The sequence below is a fragment of the Stylophora pistillata genome, chromosome 5 (genome assembly GCF_964205215.1).
Source record: "Stylophora pistillata chromosome 5, jaStyPist1.2, whole genome shotgun sequence".
NCBI lineage: Eukaryota > Metazoa > Cnidaria > Anthozoa > Scleractinia > Pocilloporidae > Stylophora > Stylophora pistillata.
In genome coordinates this window covers 30,447,818-30,465,620 of record NC_142523.1, presented here as the reverse complement: position 1 = coordinate 30,465,620, position 17,803 = coordinate 30,447,818, and positions in this window count along the sequence as shown.

Here is a 17,803-nt window from a genome sequence, read left to right as displayed (position 1 = left end):
TCTCTTCGATGAACCTGACGAGTTCCTGGCATTTGCTGGGCTCCTGGTAGTTGACGGAGACTTGACATCAGTTGTCTGCCATCGTGACTGTTTTATGATAAACTTGATCCATGCCACGCGGACGCTATATTCATATGATGTGACTGGATCGAAAAGTTTACTCATCTTTGATTGGCTAACCAAGACTTGACCAAAGTTCAAATGGCATCTGTTCTGATTGGCGCTCTCCGATCCTCACCGCGCCAGCGACGACTCTCACGGTTTTATTTCCGAACCCGAAGCATACTGAATTTTTACATTGCGATACTGTTTTCGCGAAGCGTTCAGACTCTAAAAATTTGAGGGCCAGACTTAGTTGAGCTGAGAACTATAAGTTAGAATATGCTGGTATACAATAGAAGCCTTTTGTCGTAGATACTTGCGCGTGTTCACAGTAGAAGTCACAGTTTGACAGGAGACAGCAGCAAAGTTCTCCGACTGTGTGGGTTTAACCATGAGCTATCATGGATTGAATATGACTTCTAAACTCCCCTTTTAGCTTTTTGGCCAGCTTCAGCGAACAAGCTGGGAAGCTGGGACTGAAAATTCGACTATAACACACTACGCTATAATTAACTCTTTTTTGCCAACGTGACGTTAAGCCAACTTTAGTAGTTTTCTGTGAAAAAGTCCAGTTGGGTACCCCAGGTGCCTACAGACACTTACGGTACCGCTCCATCACAACAGCTCTTGATTGCATAGTTTAACTAACAATTGAAACAGGGTTTCACAAAAATGGTGGTAACTGGAGGTGTTCGCATTAATACAATAGTGGTTCTAACAAGAGCTTCCACCAGTAATTGATAGCCCCCACATTGAGGACCTATTTTTATTACGAGGAATCGATCCCGCGCATGAAGAATGCAGTACACAGAATGAACGTTTTACCCCCAGGGAAAAATTATGAGCCTTCCTCCTTGTACAAATTTTCAGAAAATATAATTTGAAAATAAATGCACTTTAAGATTTCGCCATTCGTTCGGAAGCTGTTCAGAAAGTGTCACACGACAAAGCACATGCTTTTTGTAAATACTGCTGTTCGCCATGTTGTATTGCATGGTGCTGCTCGCCTCTATGTGGAGCTGATTTAAGTCTGTTAGTGATTTAAAGTATTAGTGGCATCGATGTAGTTTGCACAGAAAATGCAAGTCTCCATTAAGTTCGGGGACAGAAGCGTTATCAGAACCCTCGACTGGCCAGGGTAACTCGCAAGGCTAAAATACGTGCAGGGTCGAAGAAGCTTACGTTGAGTTGCCCTCTCGTTGGGTCTTAAATGCCACAGCTGTGGGAAGCGAGGGAGCCGTAGATCTCGTACTTAATTGTGAAACAAATGCCAAATACCATCAGATCCTTATGGAGGAATTATCACTGCTCGGTGTGGACCCAGTGCTATTCAGTTGGATAAGATCTTTTTTTAACAAATAAAGCTCAAGCCGTACGCATCGGAAACGTTTGATCGGATTGGAAGCATACTCATGGAGGTATACCCCAAGGGACCAAGATGGGTGTCACTCTTTTCTCAGTCATAATAAATAGACTCCTAAGGGATTGAATTTGAGAGCAAAATATGTTGATGATACCACAATTGTAGAAATTGTGCCTCGCAATTCAATAAGCCTTCTCGATTTGGCTGTTGGGGATACACATTCATTTTATATTGACCGTAAGATGAAGTTTAACCCTTGGAAGTGTAACGAAATTCTGATAAATTTTATAGAGTACTCGAACACTGTTATTCCACCGGCTCGAACGTGTCTCATCTTTTAAATTACTTGGTTTTAAAATTAGAGACGATCTTAAATGGAATGACCACATAGACTATATATATATATTGTAAGGCCGCTAAACGTTAATATACCTTAAGAGTGCTTAAAAGAGCTGGCGTAGCGAATAGCAACATTGTTAATATTTATAATTGTACTGTTAGATCGATTTTAGAATATGCCGTGGCTGCTCGGCAAGACATCCCTGAATATTTGTCGTCCAAATTAGAAACTATACAAAGGAGAGCCTTTAAGGTAGTTTTTCTGGGTGTTACTTATAAGGAAGCCCTGGCGATATCTGGCCTCGCAAGCCTAGAAGTCAGGCGAGATACATTAAGTAGGAAGTTCATTGCGACTTAGAAACTCCGCCCTCAAGCTAATGTTTATAATGTTCCTTATAATCTTGGATCTGGGCATAAAAAGTCCGTTCGCCAAGAGGCAAGAACCAAGAGAGCTAATGACTTTATAACTTTTAGATTTTTAGATTAATTATTACATAGACTATACATTACTATACTTTAATTATATTTAAAAGTTTTGTAAATGATACCGCTTGATAATTCAGTTTGTACATACTTTCAACTGCAAAGAGTGGATTAAACGATATTTGTTATTATTATTATTATCATTATTATTATTATTAAATATACTATACGCCAAATAACAAAATTTAATGCCAAATATCAAAAGCTATACAAATGCCAGAGAGGAAGCAGTGAACCCGAATACCAAGGAGCAAACCATTCTCAAAGGTAATCCTACTTTGCCTGAGCAGTTTTTAAATGCATTGAGGAGAAACATGAAAATCAAATGAAATACCAGTCCAGTTGATAACAGTAAGTAACATAATATGGTAGAAAAATCTATGAGAGATTTACAGAGTACAATGTCGGAGTCAAAGAGTTAGTCTTTGTTGAGCCATGGGGCCTCAAGTGCCTCGCCCCCCTCCCGGAGCGCTTTCCTCCAACCTGCCCTGTCCTCAGCAAGCTCTTCCCAATTACCAACGTCCACGCCTAGGGCCACCAAGTCACGTTTTGCCACGTCTTTGAAACGTAGCATAGAGCGTCCTCTGGGTCTTGTTCCCATGCGCAACTCGCTGTAGAGAATGTCTTTGGGAAGGCGACCATCGGGCATCCTGCGCAAATGCCCCAGCCGGCGCATCTTTCGAATCTTTAGAGTATGAAACAGGAAAGGCTACCAGTACGCGACAATACCTCTTCATTTGTGATTCTATCCCACCAGTTTATCCCCGTTATGCGCCGTAGGCAACGGAGATGGAAGGCATTCAGCTTCTTTTCGTGGCGGCATATATACATGTGGTCCAGGTTTCGGCCCCGTAAAGCAGAGCGTTCAAGATGCAGCATTCACAGATACGGTACTTTGTGCGAGCATTCTGGTATTTGTTGTGCCATGCACGCTCACGTTGTCTGTTGAAAGTGGAGGCTTCTCGTCCTATGCGAGTCTGCAGGTCCTGTTCGATGGTCAATCCTCTGTTGTTGGTGAAGCCTAGATACGCAAAGTTCACTGTACTGTCTAATTCTTGACCGTTAACCATGATTGGTGATGAATAACCTCGGTGCATCACCACTGTCTTCTTCGCCCTAATTACCACTGCGAACTCAGCGCAGGAAGCACTCAATTTGTTCAGCAGGCGTTGCAGGCCACTGGTACTGTGTTAAACGAGTGCAGCGTCATCCGCATATAGGAGTTCTCGTACCAGGACTTTGCAAACTTTAGTTTTTGCACGTAGGCCAGTCAGGTTAAACAGTTTCCCGTCAGAAATAGTGTGAATGTACACGTCATTTTCATCTTCATGATTCCCAAAGGCGTGGTGGAGCAATACCGAGAAGAAGATTCCGCGCAAGGTTGGTGCTGGGACGCATCCTTGTTTCACATCATCGTTTACAGGGAAACTATTCGACATGGCCCCTTCAAAGGAGACCGAGGCTGTCATGTCATCGTGGAGCGATTTCACAAGGCTAAGCAATGTTGGTGGACAACCTAGTTTCTGAAGGATAGCGAATAGGCCCTCTCTGCTCACCATGTCAAACGCTTTTGTGAGGTCCACAAAGGCTATGTGAAGAGGTCTCCTTTTTCCTCTACATTTCTCTTGAATTTGCTGCACAGAGAATATCATGTCCGTTGTTGAATTGAACGACCACTGCGGAAACCACATTGGGATTCTGGGTAGATGCGGTCTGCAAGTTTTTGGGGTCTTAGTGGTAGTACTCTCGCAAAGACCTTGCTGGTCGCACTTAGCTGTGAAATCCCACGATAGTTATTACAGTCACCTTTGTCTCCCTTCTTGAATAGAGTCGCAAGTTTAGCATCTTTCATCGCTGATGGGAATTTTCCACTTCGCCAGCTAGTACAGAGGAGGTGGTATAGATGTGGTAGTACGCGGTTGTCACATTTCAAAGGGTCGGCTGGGATTTCGTCAATGCCTGGAGACTTGCCTTGCCAGCGGAAGTGTGCTTGAGAGCAACCTTGAGTTCTGACATGGTCGGTATATCATCCAGTTCGACCATGGTGTCAAAGCAGCAAAGCATAAAAAAACATATTTAAGTTGGCGTAATGTTATCATAAAGCTGCCGTAAAGGTCTAATTTACACAGCTTTACGCCACATTTACATTTCGTAAAGGCACGCTTTACGTGGCCATTACGCACTGACGTAAAGTTGGAGTAATGAGACTTATTCAAGAGACCTTTACGCAAGGTTAAAGTTGGTGTAAAATAGAGATTTACGCTGCCTTTACTTGGCGCAAGGTTAGCGTAAAGCTGCGGTAAAGTTCTACTTTACGCAGCTTTACGCCATATTTACATTTCGTAAAGGCATGCTTTACGCGGCCTTTAAGCACTGACGTAAAGCTAGAGTAATGAGACTTCTTTAAGAGACCTTTACGTACAGCGTAAAGATGGAGTAGTGTAGAGATTTACGCCGGCTTTACTTACACGCGTAAATATAGAGTGTAGGTGTCTTTAAGGTAAATTTACGCCTGACGTAAAGTTAGCTTCAATTTTTTGTATGAATCAGCTGTATCGACAGCTCAGATTGGGAATATCAGCTTTGTTTTATAGTTAAGGGAAACATAAGAGCAAAGCTGATCAATCGGTTTTCCACAATAAAAGTTGAAAATTATGTGTACGGAATCGAGACAGTCAATGAATCAATCAATCTGCTGTGTTCACAATCTTGTATATTTGTCACAAAAGCCTGTTCCCATTCCTGTGAGTGTTTCAACATTTGATCAGTTAACCATAACATTTAAAATATTATTAACTTTTTTTTTAAATGACTGCAAAAACGTGTCAAATTTGTACAATAAACGAAAAGGAAGTTTGTTGCCAACTGCCCGTTAGCCAGCGGATTCTATCAAAATAGAACTTAGTCCCCCACAGTTTAGAGACAAAAAAAACATGTGCTCGTCTGACCCGCCATCTTTTTGTGTTATTGCGTAGTTTGTCGGATCGCTAATTAAAACCTTTGCTGTTCTCGCTCGTTGTCCAAGTTTTATTTTGTTCGGATAACCTTCGCCACAAAGTTAAAAATTTGAAAATACTGTTTTTATTTTATCTGTAGTATGACAGCTTTGTATAACTTTAAAACATAACGGATTGAAAATTGAGTGTATTGAATATTAAAAACCTTGCCCTAAGATCACTTATAATGGTGTAGAAAGGAAAATAGTAAGTAATTGGAAACATTGTTCTACAACTGCATTTAACATTAACATTTCAAATTGGAGCAAATGTCATCTTTAATTATTTTAATTAACAGGAGCATACGCGCATTTCAAATTTTGTAGTACACTTGCTTTCACAAAATTCTGCCCTTCCCAAACTATATTTTTTGTGACCCTGTCTTGAAAACCTAACATGTTTTAATTAGATTGATACTAATGGTTAAATTTTCAGCTTATACCCTTAAAAATTCGAGATACATTCACACAAAATGCCAGTTAGTCCAAATTAAATACATTGTATGGACAGATACATGTAGTCAAAACGAAATTCAACACATGAAAGTAGATTGACAATTGTAATATTTGCAATTAGACTTAAAATTCTTGCATATCTTTCTACAATTATAATGCTACTGAGATAACAAAACTATCACTCAAAAGCTCTAAAACTCTCGTTAAAAAGTGTTGTAAACAACAGTTTAATTGAAATAAAGGAAAGGTCGACCAAAAATTATGGGGCTTCAAAAAATTATAGACATTTACAAATTATTGGTTGAAAGTTACATTAAACCTTGATTTATTTACACTGATGTCAAATACCTTCTTTTTCTACAGTCATCAAGTCATGATCTCTATTTTTCAAAATAACTTAAGAGGTTGACTGATCAACAGCACCAAGTGAAAATATGAAAAATGAAAGGATTTCTTACTTGGGCTTCAAATAGACTTATAGGCTAGTAATTTGGATGTATCAACAAAGTTAAAATGGTAAATTGGCCAACGTAACGATTACAAAAGCTGACGTTTCGAGCGTTAGCCCTTCGTCGGAGCGAATAGAGGAATTGTGGGTTGTGTGTGCTTTTAAAGGCAGAAAATGGAGCTACGTTATTGGTGGGAACATGGCAACGAGAAAAACACGAATAAATTAGTGGAATGAAAGCGTTCGTTCATCCCTGTGGGATTTAGACTGCCGGTTTGAAAGATGAGCTTTTGTTCAAGATTCTTACGGCTTTCCGTGCTGCCTAAGTGTAAGGAAAGACCGCAGATTGCCATATGTTGCTTAGAATGATTAGGTAAATTAAAATGCCCAGCGACTGGTTTCGATGTGTCCTTGTCATTCCCTTCCACGTCTCAACGGTGTTCTCGGAATCGGTCACCTAGTCTTCTGCCTGTTTCGCCGATGTAGTAGTTGTAGTTCATTTATTTGTTTAAGCAGTTTGATTTATTTCGCAGCTGTAATAGCTGATGTGGACCTGCTGTCCTAACCCACCCATCCCACCCCAGGGGAGGACATCCATCACACAGTAATCTCATGTGTGGGAAATTAACGTCTCCTGCCCCAACCCTGCAGGAGACGGGACCTCCATTTATTCGTCCCTATCCGAGAAGACTAGAATATCTAACCATTTCTTGATGTTATAGAAAGGTGGTAAATTCTTCTCAATTATTTTAAGACCTTGAGTGTTGGTCCGGCCGGTGCTCGAACCCTCGACCTCCCGCACAACAGTCCAGCGCTCTATCCATTGAGCTAACTGGGAGGCGGTTATATCTTTTTGCAATATCTTTTTGCGGGTATATCTTATTGCAATAAACGCAAGTTATCAAATAGATTATATTGGCGGAGGTGCACGTGAAGTGATCGGTGATCTTAATGGATCATTTAGGTCCCGATATTTTATCAGTGTTGTGAATGAAAGGACACGTTTTGCATCGTGCACGAGCGCATTTAAAAGTGCCTCGTCGGTCATTAGTCTGAAAAGAACTTCTGACCAAAAAATTGCCTATGTTTTTGTCGCGTTTGAATGAAATGAGCGGAGGCTGCGAAAAGATAGTGCTTGTCTCTGGATCGTTTTGAAGTAATTTAAACTTTTTAAGAATGATGGATTTAACTGAGTGGTTGTGAGGGTGAAACGTGAGAGTGAATGGAATGCGGTCGGAATCTTCCTTATGCGACGTTTGTAGTGCTGAATGTCGATGTATAAGTTGGGCGCGGTGGTAACCCGCTTGAACGACAGAAATAGGGTAACCACGTTTATCGAAAAACTGGCACATTGACTCTGATTTGTGGCGGAAATCAGAGTTACCACTACATAAACGACGAAGTCTTAGAAACTGAGAAAAAGGAATGGAATTCTTAACGTGAAATGGATGCGAAGACGAATATAACAAGTAAATATGCGAGTCTGTAGGTTTGTAATACACACTAGTGCATAAGCCGTTACCTTCAATTGAAACTTTGATGTCTAAAAAGGATAAAGAATTGTCAGAAATTTCCCAGGTATATTTCAGAACCGGGTGAAAAGAATTGACTGCGGTTACGAATTGAATGAGCTCCTCTCTGGTAGAGGAGGTAGCGCCGATACAGTCGCCGATGTAGCGACCGTAGAGTTCAGGTTTGGACCCGTTGTATTGGCTGAAAAATTGTTGTTCGACAAAACCTACAAAAACATTGGCATAGCTAGGTCCCATTTTGGTGCCCATGGCTACACCATTGGTTTGTTTGAAGAAGTTGTTTCCGAATGAAAGACAATTGAGTGTGAGTATTAGTTCGACTAAGCGTAGTAGTGTTTCAGATTTAGGTTCCTTATCAGTACGTTGATCAAATAATGTTTAAGGGCCAGAAGGCCTTGGCCATTAGGAATGACAGTGTAAAGAGACGTAATATCCAGTGTAAACAGAATGACAGTATAAAGAGACGTAAAGAGACGTAATATCATAGGCTAGTAGATCAGGCTATACTTTTGGGTGGTCTTTGCTTATTTGAAAGAATGATAGAGCAAGCTCCACAGTTAAATTTCAACAGAATGATTGGATGAGTTCTTAGCATCTTAAATCAAGTTTGTGCACAAACTGCCCTAACCCTTTTATGTGACATCACGCAAAAGGCTGTTGTAGTCTTGTTGGTAATTGATTTAAACAAACCACCAGGAGCAATATCTAGCTTCATATGCACTTCACAGTGTAGCTCATCATAAAACTTTGCAGTGATAAGTACAAACTATTTTAAAGCAGCTTACAATTGAGTATCGAAAGTAAATCTGTAGTTGGTTTGATTTTGCTTTACTACGTACACTCTGTAATTGGTTTAAAAAACTCACAACACCTATTCAACCAATCAGATGCAATAACCTAAACCAATCACAACTTGGTCATGTGAGTTCTAATTTCCCATACTTGACATCAGTTATGTGCGTTTGCTTTCAACCTCATTCTTTTTTGGCCTCAGTATATGAAAACTGTCTGAGAGTTATTCAACAAGACTTTAGTTTCAGCAAGAAATAACATTGAACTAATAAAATAAGTAACTATAATTAACTACAAGGAAGGCCGTTGGTGTTCAACACACATGAAGACTACTGTACCATGTTGTCAGTATACAGTTGCTTCAAATATGCTTGATGTTTCTGTTTAAGACAAGTACACCATTATTCACTTCCATTAATTGTGACCCCTTTGATTCCTCCTAGATTTTATTACACTTTCATCTCGCTTATTTGCCACTTGGGGCAGTCCCTCATTCCTCACATAGGTTAACAACTGCTTTGATTTTGCCTTGAGGGTTTTAAAGTAAGTCTTTATGGCACCTGTGACAAAAGCAATTCAAAACATCACAAATCTTGACCATTGTCTAGAGTAAAAAAAAATAAAAAAAATAATGTTAATGAAAAGGTCTGAATGTTGCACTCATTTTCCTTGCTTGATATTGGATAAATGAACTCAACAAAGGAATCTTCAAAAGTGGCCAAAGTACATACAAATTAATGCTAACACATTAGTTTTCAAAATTTTTAAAAATTGTTTATTTTCATCTTTACCTTAATTTTCACTTTCTTAATCAATCATTTCAAGAATGGATAAACTTAACAGAATAGCTGGGTTAAGTTAAAGGTTAGAGAGGCACTATGGAAGTAAAGTGTCTTGCTCCAGAACACACAATACAACACACTGGTCCAGGTCAATGCTCAAACCCAAACCGCCTGATCCATCGTCTAATGTGCTAGCTATTAGGCCACCAAATATTATAGTCATAATTATAGAAAATTGATCTAAACTTACACTCTAATATGACAGGATCAGCCTCTTTGAAAGCTAACATTGCTCGGACACCTCTCTAAATTGCTTGGGTAACCTCAAGTTTGGTGTCATTAAAACTAAAAAGCAAAATGAGGTTAAGCTTTTCAGTGCTTTGGTTGATGTATACTGTAACTCAACTTAATAGAAACACTCAAGACATATATTGTTAAGTAGAAGTTCGGGAGAACCAAAAAAGTTGCTAAACACTGGCTAATGGCTCATGTTCCCACAGCATTTCTCATTTTCCCAACTTAGTCTATGATAGTTGGACTATCTTGCACCATTTGACTGGGGCTTTATGAAAACACAAAATCATAGATATCCCTGATCATCTGAGATGGTCGGGGACAAATCGGGAAAATTGGGGGCGTTTCTATTTACCTGATGTCTGCCACATTTCTGCGATCATTCCCAACATATGAAAACATAAATTGGCAAAATCTGGGACGGTCGCGAAACAGCGAAATCCCTAAGCTTCTGGGACTTTCCCAACATAAATGTATTAAAACCAGGCTTAAAGGAGCTACATCACAGACAGTGCATCTTAAAAATTTTGCAAAGTTTTTCAAGTCTGCCATTCTCAATCTTGCCTAATCTTAACCATCCTTGTTTCTTTTTGGTTTATTGTTACCTCTTTGGTGTTTTTCTAACTTAGAAAACTACACTAGCAAAATGGCTTAAAATATCTTGACATAACTCCTTTAAAACTACATACTAACAATAACTCAACAATAAATTTCATCCTTTGAAAAAAATATGGCCGTCTATTGTTATGACGGATAGGTGCATGAAATCAGCAACAAAGTGTTACCAACAAGCTGTTATCAAACACTGTGACGTTTCAAAGTTCAAAAAACCAAAATACTCACCACCCTATCTCGTGGACGGTTTTTAATTTTTCCTTTTTTCTGCCATTGCGCTGACTGTTGGCCTTGTAAGTTGTCAATTTTTTCTTCAAGAACAGCAAGTTTTCACTGAGGTGCGTCAAACTACCCTTCGTGGTCGCAACAACTCCCTCTAGCGTTTACATGAGACAGTAGCATGGCGGCTGGAGTTGATCGGCTCCTCGATGAGGAGGAAGATGGCGTTCTGCAGGGCACAAATTGAAGGCAAGCGAGTGGAGGCGACAGGATGATAAGTTGGCGAGGTCTCTTCAGACTAGGTTTACACTAGAGGAGAGTTTTCCGGATTCGTAAATGTTTCCGGATTCATCAATTTTGGAGTATTCGGATTCGTAGGCGTTTACACTGAAAGGATATTCGGATTCCTGACCGTTTACACAAAACAACAACCCCTGGAACATTCGAAATGAAATGGTTACCAAGCCCAGTGTTGTTTCGTCGTTCGATCGTCAAAGTGAAAATGCCTCCCCCAAAAAAGGCTAGAGTAGATCCGGATGCCACAGAAAAAGGCTAGAGTAGATCCAGATGCCAAGCAGTCTACGTCGTCGGCGATTAAGTGTGGCTGACGTTAAACTTCCTTGCAATAATAATTTGCGTTTCTTCAGAAATACTGCGGTACACATCATAAAATTTATCGCCTGAACCTGCAACAAGATTAGGTAAGCGGAGACCGCCAGCAATGTTAGCACCAGATCCATTTTGGTTTCATCGCAAACTCAAAAGATTGCAGGTGGAAATAATATCCGGATTCGTGAAAAAAAGCGGTTACACGACAAAACTTTCCGGATTCAAAAGTTATCGGATTCAAAGTTCCCACTTTAAATTCCGGATTCAAAATCTCCGGAGACACGACCAAACCGGGAAGTTTTTATTTCGGATTCGTCCACTTTCGTGTAAACGGCAGAATGGATCCGATACTAAAACGTTTCGGATTCATCACGAATCCGGAATAATTTTCTTTAGTGTAAACCTAGTCTCAGAATCAATAGTACTGTCAAGCTGCAAATCACGACGGATATGATTTTCAGATCGAGATCTCTCGATGGAAATCCGCGGACGGTCTTGCCCTCGAGGAACGACTACAGTTCTCCCTGGAGTTGTCCAAATATTCAAAGAGCACAACGAGTGAATTGCTGACCCGTCTTACTGACCTTCGTTTAATACATGTAAAAGCCTACCGTTCGACGGTGAAAGTGCCTAGAGGTTAGCGGTGACTCAGGAAGCTTATCAAAATCAATCCCTACATTACTCGATCTGTTTCTGTGAGACATATTACAATACAGCGGAGGAACTTTTGATTATAGACTTGCTTCAACGAGGACGTGACACTTGGACGAAAGACGCTTTAAATTTGAAGTGACGCTCGAAGTCCCACCGATTATGCTTATGTCCAAGAATTACACGGACTGGAGGAAAAGCGTCGCGTGAGGGCCTTCACGGATTACTTGCGCATGCACATCCGAAAATTTGCATATTTTTGTTTAAGGATTGGAGTGCAGCGGCAAATGTTACTGTAATTTTCCTCAGTTCTCGTCATTTCTTAGCTCAATATCTTTCCTAAAAATGGGTGAAAAAGAGTTATTACTGTAGTCACTGAGATGACTTTATCAGTCGAGGTACGCGATCGAGACATCTCAAACAAATTGCAGAGAGAACGGAAATTCCCTCTGAAAGTGACAATAGCGCTGGCTACGTCGAGAGAGCTTCTCAAGTACACTGCTTGGAGTCCCACGATAGTTTTGAGGATCATGAGGAATGCCTCAGTGCAGATTTAGCCCTGTCCCCGAGGTATCCCTTGTTCTTTCTCTTTTATGTCTTTTTAACACAATGACATTTCTCTTCTTTTCGACAGTCTAATGTGGGACATTGCCGGCTTGGGTTTTTACTAATGAAATACTAACAGTACCGCATAAGTTAACAGTCAGTTCAGGAAACTGTATGGCTTGCTTGGCTTCTTCTTTTTCCCACTTCTTAGGTCAGGTAACGCATAAAAAAACCAATTGATTACGACGGGGTACGAGACACCCCATGTTAATAGGAATTACACCACTTGCGCTTGATTAACGAAAGCTTTACGCGTTTTGCAAAATATAGGGCTTATCACAACCTTTAGGTAAAATCTAAAACAGCGTTAATATGTCTAGAAAAATTGTTGCTAGCTTCACAACAACTCTTATTTCAGTCTAGTAAACTTTAGCTTTACGCGAACTTTACGCTGAACGTAAATATGGCTCTTCAGCTTTAAGATACCTTTAAGAGAGCTTTACCTCCGATTACGTAAATCTACCTTTAAGCGTCTTTACGAACATTATAAAACTAGCGTAAAGTTACTTAACGAACTTTACGCAGATTTACGCAAATTTAATTTTGCGTAAATCTCCTTTTTCATGCTGTGGCAGGGAGTAGTGGTGAGAGCTGTGGCTGTGATGTTGCGTGGTTCAACGTAGAGTACAGAGTAATGCTCGACCCAGCGTTCGAGTTGTTTATTAGAGTTGGTGATGAGCTCCCCTGTCGTAGATTTCAAATGACAAACTTTCTTAGCACTGGTTCCAGTAGCTTGCGAGAAGTTTAGAAAAAGGGAGAATGGTAACTTGCTGCAAAGCAGCTGCATTAATAGCAAAACAACTAGGGACAAGAAAAAACAGGCTTCCAGAAAAAGAAAACTGAATCCAGAACATATCATAGAAATTGACATACGCTCCTTTAGAAAATTAAAAGCAAAAAACCCAGAACAGATAAGGGAAATTAACAAACAGACCGTAAAAAAACCAAAGACAAACAACCCAGAGTGCATGAGAGAAATTAGCAAATTGAACAGTCCATTGAAAAACAAAAAGCTGAGAACCCAGGGCACATAATTAAGGGAAATTGACAAATAGTCTGTGAGAAAACGAGCAAGAGAGAACTCAGAACGCATAAGGGAAATTAACAAACGGACGGTGAGAAAACACAAAGCAGAGAACCCGCAGCATATTAAGGAAACCAATAAATTAAACAGACAGCAAGAAGATGAAAAGCAGAGAATGCAGAGCACATAAGGGAAATTAACAGACAGGCCACTTGAAAATAAAAACTGAATAACCCTCAACACATCAAAGAAGTAAATAAAAATTCCAAGAAAAAAGCAAAAAAAGTTGCTGAAACACCAATCACGATCTGCCCAATGTGTCACAACTGACATGCAGCAGTGATGTGCTGAGACTACAAAAAAAACAAATGTAATGCAATTTTTTGGGATAGATTTCTTCATAAAAAAACATTGCATGTGACCCAGAATATATATACCCTGTGACCAACTTTGGTACAAGTTTTTGTTTTATTTTTTTTCAGTTTTGAAAAAAAATAAACCTAAAACCTATACCAAACTTGGCCACAAGGGCATATATATTCTGGGTCACATGCAATGTTTTTTTTTTTGAAGAAATCTATCCCAAAAATCGCATTATATCTGCCTTTTGTAGTGCTCTGTAGTGCAATGTGATACCAACAAATATACGGTATGTTCACCAAAAGTTGCTGAGTTCCACCTTACTGGTTTTAAAGTGTTCATAACACTGGATGGATTTGCATGATGTGTGATTTGAACCTGGAGAAAGGCAAGTTACCCAGTTGTTCTAAAGCCAATATGATGGGTATTCCTTACAAGCCTGATCTATTGAATTTATCATCACTAGAAGAGCGACTAATATCACCTCGTATACCATTGATGCAAATCCGTAGACTACCTGGAGATGGTCAATTGTCTGTTCATTGTCAATGTACCTACTGATGTAAATTCAACTGTAAATTATCTCCAAAGGCCAATAAGTGAATCACAAACCATTCCAATAAAACTTAAAAGGCATCTCTGTTACAAGCATCACTATCATTTTCAAAATGTCAGACTTGAAAAAGTATCAGATGCAGCCAAACATCTTGTAGACACAAGCAATCTATTCAAAAGTGCAGGCCTAGAAGTGCAAAATGCATGCCTGGTTAGATAACATCAGTTCACAATCAGTTGCCCATGAAGACTGGACTGAAATTGTTTAAAATACAGACACATCGTGTGCTGGTGTGCAAAGCAATAAAACTGCCACAAATTGCGAAAACAATATATCCAATGCTGATGTTGATACTCACGACAATGAAAAATATGAAAGTGACGGTTGGTGTGAAGTTGACAAACGCCCTTTAGGAGTAACAGATTCTCTACTGCAGGAACCAGATGCAACAGAAAATGGAGATAGAACTATTTCTTTTGCACCTGGAGAAGGAAACAAACCATTAGGAATATTCATGGATAAATATTCTGAATATCCTTCAATCCCTACAATATTCTTCGGAAAACGAAGACCTGACAACAGTGAAAGAAAAGTGCCAGTATTATATAATACAGTTGCTGAGTGAGAGTTAGATAGAAGGGTTGCAAAGTCTGTGCCAAACATTCTATAAAGCTTAAAAACTGCAAATCGAGCAAACTCAAGTAGTGCTTGCATTTCTCTTAGAAAGTGCAGGACAAAAGGGAAGAAGCACAATGCTGGTGACTTGAAACTAGAGCATTATCTTAAAAAGTCTGTGCACCTTGGTGAAAGTTTCAAACTTTTTTAAGAAACATCAGAGGCCCACCACCTTACTTTGAAAAATACAAAAGAGACGTATTTGCTATGATTCGTCAACTAGGCAACCCTGCCTATTTTTGTTCTTTCTCAGCTGCTGAATCAGGGTGGACTCAGTTTCTCAAAAATGTAGGCAGAATTGCAGAGAGGAAAGAGTATACCCTGATGAGGAGATTAAAGAAATGACAAGGGAACAAAAATCAGATTTGATACAAAAAGATCCAGTCATATGTGTCCGAAAACTGTGAGCACGTGGTTCAGTTATTTATTCCTGATGTCTTAAAGAGCAGTGTAATAGCAATAGGAGAAATAGCTGATTATTTTTACAGAGTTGAATTTAAACAAAGAGGAAGCCCATATATCCATGGTTTATTTTGGCTAAAGGAAGTCACACAGTATCAAAAACCTTCTAATGAAGAAATTGTCATCTTTGTTGATAAGTATATCACTTGCCACAAATCAGACATTTCAAGTGTTGAAGTGTCCAGGGTTGAATTGGAACTCTGTACGCCGTAAGGGCTCTGTTGGCGTAGGCAGTCCAACAATTTGGCAGCCAAGGCAGGTCTTACACGGGTTTTCCACTTGTTTGTTAATTCCAGGCCACCAAACCTTTCTACGAAGTCTCTGTTTGGTTTTTACTGGCCCCTGATGACCCTCATGTGCTAAGTCTAGTACTCTTTCGCGTAGTCTTCGTGGAATTAGCAACCTTTTTCCCCTTAATACTAACTTTACAAGGGAAGAGAGTTCACTTCTGACCTGATTATACTGTGGCAGGGCTTTGTCCCAGTCTCCTGCTGAGATGCACTCTTGTAAATTTCTGGGTCGATAGCTGATTCTCTCTCAGTTTCTTTGATGGGTATTGCTACTGGTGCTGATGTTTCTGCCACAAAGCGAATAAATTCTTCAGCATCATTATGACCATTCAACTCTCCCTTATCAACAAGTGGTGGAAGAGAGTCAGCAATGTTCTGTTTACCTGGTACCTACCTTACCCGAGACCGGTATGGCTGAGGTTGAAGTACCCAGCGTTCTATACGAGCTGAATTACGGGAACTAGTCGAGTAAACAGTTTCTAGGGGCTTGTGGTCTGTCATCAGTATGATATCCATCTCATACAGGTACATGGGAAACCTCTCGCATCCCCACACGAGTCCCAATGCCTCTCTTTCTGTTTGCGAGTATCTACGTTCAACTCCTGTTAACGCACGTCTTGCCTGTGCAATTACACGCTCTTGTCCCTCCTGGACCTGTGTAAGCACTACCACAAGGCCTACCGGGCTCGCATCTATAATTGGCTCGGTTACTTCTGCATTTCTGTCGAAATATGTCAATGTTTCTGGCCCGTCCTAGCTTATTCCTCAAGGTTTCAAATGTCGCTCTTTGTTCTGCGCCCCCCTTGAATGGTACATCCTTCCTTATCAATTCTCTGAGTGGCTCTGAGATGCTTGCTAAATTAGGAATGAACCAGGCGCTAAAGTTCACTAATCCAAGGAAACTCTGCACTTCCTCTGCATTTGTGGGTTCCTTAGCCCGGATTACTACATCAACAAGTGGCTCTGTTAGGCCAATACCTTCCTTGATAGCAGATATCCCATGAAGGTGAGTTGTGGCATTCTAAATACACACTTTTCCGGATTGAGGGTCAGTCCTTTGTCACTAATACACTCAATGGTCTTTCGCAACCTGCTGTCATGTTCTTCAACCGTACGACCATGAATAATTATATCATCGTGGATATTGTAGGCACCCTCACATCCAGCCAGCACTTGTTGAATAGTGTGCTGATAAAGATCCGGGGCAGAACTGATTCCGAACATCAAGCATTTATTCCTGTACAACCCCTTGTGAGTAATAAATGTGGTAATAACTCTAGACTGTTGCTCCAATTTAATCTGATTAAATCCCCATTTTAGGTCCAATTTGCTGAACACCTTGCTTCCGTTCAGTTGGTAGAGCATGTCATCAACTGTGGGAATGGGATTACGCTCTCTTACGATAGCCTCATTAGCTTTTCTCCTCTCTACGCAGAGTCTGATGTCCCCCGAGGGTTTGGGAACCACCACGAACGGACTCACCCATGGAGTAGGGCCTTCAACTGGTTCGATAATATCATATTTTACTAGTTCCTTGAGTTTCTGTTCTATTTTGTCCCTTGGCCCATAAGGTGGGGGTCTCAACTTCTGTGCAACAGGTTTAACTGAGGTGTCAAGGTGGAGCTTTGCTTGGAAACCCCTAAGTTTTCCTACTCCCTCAAACCACTCAGGAAAATCCCTATACAGGTTTTCTTCTTTCATTGCATTAATTTCAAGTTTCAGTATTGCCAGCTCTTCTGATGTCTCCCTGCTAAGTATTGCCCTTGCTTTCTCCTCCACAACAATAAAACACACATGGCAACGTTTATCCTTATGACAAAGTTCAGTTTCAAACTCACCAGCAGTAGTAAATGGCTCATTGGATCCATAGGAGTACAGCTCTCTGTTGGATTTCCTTGAAACGCATTTCACTTTCTTCTCCTTAAGCGTCTTCCATATCGCTCTGTCAATAACATTGCAAGTGGAATCAGAGTCGACAAGGACTCCTTCCAGGCGAACACATCCTAGTTCAATGCCTACGGTGGGAATGTCTCTTCCATTAGACTGTAAGGTGAAGGCGAAATCATCATCTTTGGTGACTTGGCGTATATTTCCTTTCCTGGGTCTATTAGTGTCTCCTTCCTTCGTTTTGCGAAATTTGCAAAATGCCC